Genomic DNA, 5,719 nt, shown 5'->3' on the forward strand with positions numbered 1-5,719 from the left:
GTTGGCTGGTATGGAGACAGAGCAGCGCAGTGGGCGCGCCCCCTTTATATAGGGGGAGCGACCCAATCACTAATTAATGCCTGCCGGCAACATCCGGACTCATCGTGTCAGGTAGTCCCATGTAGACTATAAACGAACTAAAGCTAATATCGAACTTGATATGAATTCCCTGAACTCATAATAAGTTAACAGTATTACTAGGATTAGTCCGGATCTGCGCAGTTGACGCTGTTCTTTGTGTGGAGCAGGTGGAACAGTTTTGGCGCAGTGCTTATGCGTCAGTGTTTGATCGCTTGTTACAAATACCTTACCTAAAACAACCCTAAAATAATGTTAAAACATTTTCTTGATGATTTCTCGAGCCTTCTTTTAGTCTTTCTGTAGCTGAGATAAAGTCCTGAAAATCGAGATACTATACCCAATCCAAATTTTACACTATTTGGCACAGTGACGATTTTAAGTCAGAATGATGATGTGTACTTTACTTCAAAACTAGTTTTTTATTGTGCATAACTGGTAGCTGATAACTAGTATACCTGTTCTCTAAATAATTGACACTATCCCCTTAATATCCTCTAAATGTGCAGTATTTTTCTGATCACATGAGCGTTATAATAAAACGTTTTGTCTGATTAGTTGTTCTGATTTCCCAAAATCAGAACAACTAAATGACGACTTTCCATTTGAAAATATATTTGTTCATACAGGTAAAAGAGAAACATTGCATCAACTTTATCCTATCCTTGGTTTTCCTGTGAGGTTAAGGTATCAGGTCTGAAAGTTGATTCTTTAAAAAAAAAGTTTAAGAACATTTTTCTTTAAAGTTCTCCTTTGAATATAAAGTTGGTATGAATTTGTTTTGTTTGGTGTATATTTAGTTTGCTCAGCATCCCACTGACAAGCCTTTGCTGCCCTCTGTTGTCAAGTCTCAGCACACAGCAAAGCAAGGATATTTTAGATATAAAGCTCATGACCACTGGACGTTGTTGAGTAAATAAGTATAAAGTAAAAGCAGCCTATTGGCTTCTCGATCTTCAGGTAGATGATAATGGATGAACCTGTGAACTTCAGAGGGGTGATATCAATTTTCCTCAAGGAAGCAGGAAGTCAAGTCAAGTCAAGTCAAAATGTATTTATATAGCACATTTCATACACAGGGCAACACAATGTGCTTCACATGAAGTGAAAGGCAAACACAATATTATCAGAAAAATTCATTATCAAAATTCAGAGCACAGAGTACAAAATGAAGTAAATAAAAGGTCAAATCTCACTCTCCCAAGCACACACACACCACACACATACACACACACACACACACACACACACACACACACACACACACACACACACACACACACACTAAAGGTTTTAGTTAAAACTGATCTGCTTTTGAAAGTGTTCAGTGTTGGGGACCCTCTGAGGTCCTCAGGCGGCATTCCATTGTCTTGGGGCATAGATACTGAAAGCAGCCTCCCCTGCTTTGGAATTTGAACGTGGGATGGTCAAAAGGCCGCTGCCTGAGTTCTAGCTGGATTGTAGCTGATTAGCATGTCTGTTATATACTGAGGAGCTAGGCCATTTTAAGCTTTGTACACAAGTAGGAGAATTTTAAAATCAATTCTGGTTTTGAGGGAGCCAGTGAAGGGATCTAAGAACAGGTTTGATGTGTTCAAATAACTTTTGAGTTCTGGTGAGAATTCGTGCAGCCGCATTTTGAATTAATTGTAGACGTTGGACAGCTGATTTTGGGAGGTAGGTGAATAGACCATTGCAGTAGTCTAGTCTACTTATTATGAGTACATGTATTCATTTCTCAGTGTCGGATTTTGACAGGGAGCCCCTGAGTTTTGAGATGTTTTTTAGATGGTAGAAGGCTGATCTTGTGATTTGATTGATATGGCTTTTAAAGTTTAGATCACCGTCCATGACTACACCCAGATTTTTAGCTTCATTTTTGCTAGCTAAAGACAGCGAGCTGAGATGAGCTGCAATTCTGTCTATCTTAGTCCTTGCACCAAAAATGAGAATTTCTGTTTTGTCTTTGTTTAATTGTAGAAAGTTGTCTGACATTCATAGGTTGATATCATCAAGACATTGAGTAAGAGGATTGCATGGGATCTAGGTCATCGGGAGATAAAGTTGTGCTTCTGAATAACATGTGTGAGTGGCAGCATATAAAGATTAAACAATAGTGGTCTGAGAATCGAACCTTGGGGAACACCGCATATAACTCCTACTTTGTTCGAGACATAATCTCCAATGGACACAAAGAACTGTCTGTCCTGTAGGTAGGTTCTGAACCAGTTTAGAACAGGTCCAGACAAGCCCACCCACTTCTCTAATCTCTGCAGAAGTATGTCGTGGTCTACAGTATCAAAGGCTGCACTGAGGTCCAGAAGCACAAGAACAGATACTTTGTTACAGTCTGTGTCCTTAACAACTTTGATAAGTGTTGTTTCTGTGCTATGGTGGGATCGGAAACCTGATTGAGTAATATCTAGAAGGTTGTTTGATGTGAGATAATTATTAAGCTGAGAAAAAACATTTTTTTCAAGTATTTAACTGAGGAATGGTAAGTTTGAGATGGGCCTGTAGTTGGCAATAACTGTTGCATCAAGGTTGCTCTTCTTCAGAAGTGGTTTAATGGCGGCTGTTTTAAGTGATGTAGGAAATATACCTGACTGAATAGAGCAGTTAATAATTTGTAGCACCTCAGGCGCTAGACAGTTAAAGACATTTTTAAGAAGGTGGTAGGGACAGGATCGAAGCAGCAGGTGGTGGGCCTGAGCTGCTCAACAATGTTTTCTAGTTTTTTAAGATCAAGTAAGTCAAAATAGGACATGGTGTCAGCGATTATAGTCCTGGAGAGCAGAAAGTAGGGTTTATTTTCAGAATGTGAAGCAGTAATGTTCTGTCTGATGGTTATAATTTTGTTATTAAAGAATGCCGCAAATTGTTCACATATTTCAGTGGACGGCATCTCTGGTGGGATTTGAGATGGTGGGTTAATAATTCGATCAACAGTGGAAAAGAGCACTTTACTATTATTGATATTTTCACTAATGATTTTTTTGAAGTAGGACTGCCTTTCCATTTTAAATTCATTGCTATATGCATTCAGTTTATCTTTGTAAATATCATGGTGAACCTGAAGCTATGTTTTTCTCCACTGTGGTTCTGCCTGGCAACATTCTCTCTTTAGCTGCCTAACAACCCCTACATTTCTCCAGGGGGCTTTTTGTTTTTCTATGATTTTAGTTTGAACAGGTGCAACGTTGTCAATGATTTTTTGTATTTTTGAGTTGAAGTTTTTCACAGGATCCTGAGATGGTGATGCCATGAACATCGATAACTCATTTACAGCTTTCTTAAATTTGTCAAGGGTGTTATTATCAATAAGACGTTTTTTGGTTGTTCTGGTATTATGTTGTACAGGAAAAGCTGACACATTAAACAATATGCAACAGTGATCCAAGATTGCTACATCAATGACACAAGTTTCGGTAATATTAAGTCCTTTTGATATGACAAGGTCCAAATTGTGCCCCTTATTGTGGGTGGGTCCAGAGACATGCTGATTGAGGCCAAATGCCTCCAGTATGCTCATGAGGTTTCTAGCAACTGGATCTGTCTGATTGTCAACATGTATGGTAAAATCACCTGTGATAATTAAACAGTCATATTCAGTGGATACCTTGGATAACAGCTCAGAGTATTCATCAAAAAATCCACATTTAGATTTTGGTGGTCTAGAGAGTAATTATTAACACTGTGTGAACACAGTGTATAAATAAGGCAAGGTATTCAAAAGAAATGAAATCACCGAGGGGGACTTCCTTGCAGGTGTAGATGGTGGAGAAGACAGCAGTTATTCCACCACCTCTCTTATCAGATCTTGTTGTATGGAAGTGAAACACCATTCCGACTAACACATGCTGTATGCAGCACCATGGAGCTTCAACTGTTGGGCGTGTTGCACTAGTATCAGGCCTGTGCTTTTCTCACCCTTTTCAGGTTCCAGAGATCTTTGCAGATACTGCTGACTGGAGGAGCTGCAAGTTTCATACAAAATGATCAAACCTGAGCCACAGAGATGCCCCACAAATACCCTGCAGATCTGTTCCCTCTTTTTATTCTCAAAATCTGTGTTGGTATCAAACAATGTTGAAAAGTATGTGGAACAATGACATGCCACCTTTAAAGAGTCATTTTCTGTCATGCTGTGAAAATAAAAATGTAGAAAAGCTTCTGTCCTTTAATAACAAAGTGTAGGAACCTTCGTCCCATGGATGGAAGTAAGGTACATTTAGCATTTTTTTTTTACTGTTACTAAAGTGATTGTCAATTCTGAAATGGCTTTCTGTCGCACCTCGTCACTAATGAGTCATTGCCAATTCAACCGTTTGAGGCCCAAAGAGGTTAAAACTCTAATACATTTCACTAAAAGGGAAGATTAGTAGAAACTAATGCTAATCAGTTTAACAGAACTTTCCTTTTTACGTCTTGATTACCTCATTAATCATCTCACATCCCCAATAGGCCTATCTGGGTTGGGAAATACTGGATTAAACTGGTTTCACTGGGTCCAATCACAAAGGCAGAACGAGTACTTTTACTTTTGATACGAATACCTTTGCTTATAAAACTTTTAATCAAGTAAGATTTGATTCCACTTCTACAGCAGGGATATTTTTGAACTGTCGTATTGCCACTTCTCCCACCACTGGTGATATTCTGATGTATCTGCACCTGTAACAGTTGTAAATATAGCCTATGGTGTCATGGTTTAGGCGGTGCCTGTCTCTTTTCCTGTTCTCCTCTCCTTTTTGTCTCCTGTGATTACCTGTCTGTCTCTATCTGTGCTGTGTGTGTGGCTACTCTCCTCTCGGCTCCACCTGGCTGGCACACCTGTTCATCATCATCTCATCAACCCTGCAGTATATGAACTCCGGCTCTCCTTCCACTCATCGCCAGATCGTTCCGTCACCTACGTGGTACCAGCACTACGGCCTACTAATCCTATTACAAGTATTTTGGGTCTTGTATTTTTTGCTTGTTCCTGTTTTTTTAACCTTGCTTTTTACCTGTGTTTCAGGTGCAACATCCTGTGTGCTCAGTCTGATCGGTGCTTTTCCAGCCTGCCTGCCTGCCTGCCCTCAGCCCTGCTCTCACCACGACTCCAGACCTGCCCATCAGCTCTCAACATCATTTTCTCTGAACAATAAATCTCCTTTTGTCAAATTGTTAACTGGCTTCTGGTCTGTTCTGCTTCTGGGTTCCATTTTTAACACAACCCTAACATATGGAATGAGTCTAAACTAAAAATGAGATAACCTTTACTTTGTTTGTAAACTTCCGATTTCAAATTTGCCTACATAATCTCAATTTGTCATATCTTGAAGCTGTAAAGTGTTTTAAGGAATTTTTGGATGTCAATTTAGTTAATTTGTCTAAAATGGTATCAGCACAATAACAGTATTTTAGGTGGAGTAGAAGTAGCTACTAATTCAGTACTTGGGTCCACTAAAGGCAAATTAATCCCTGTTGCAAGATAAATGGATGCAATTCATCTAGGTGTCTCTGCTGTTAACAGATGCAAGACTGTGGGGTCACGTGTCTGTGCCACGACGACAGTTAGTCCCGCCTCCGCTTGACAGACAGGATTAAACCCCGCCCCTCGCCGTCTCATAACAACAGCTGGCAGCGGATAGGGAGA

The sequence above is a fragment of the Semicossyphus pulcher genome, unplaced genomic scaffold (genome assembly GCF_022749685.1).
Source record: "Semicossyphus pulcher isolate SPU_LCO1_2020_fin unplaced genomic scaffold, fSemPul1.0.p SCAF_17, whole genome shotgun sequence".
In the NCBI taxonomy this organism is placed as follows: domain Eukaryota; kingdom Metazoa; phylum Chordata; class Actinopteri; order Labriformes; family Labridae; genus Semicossyphus; species Semicossyphus pulcher.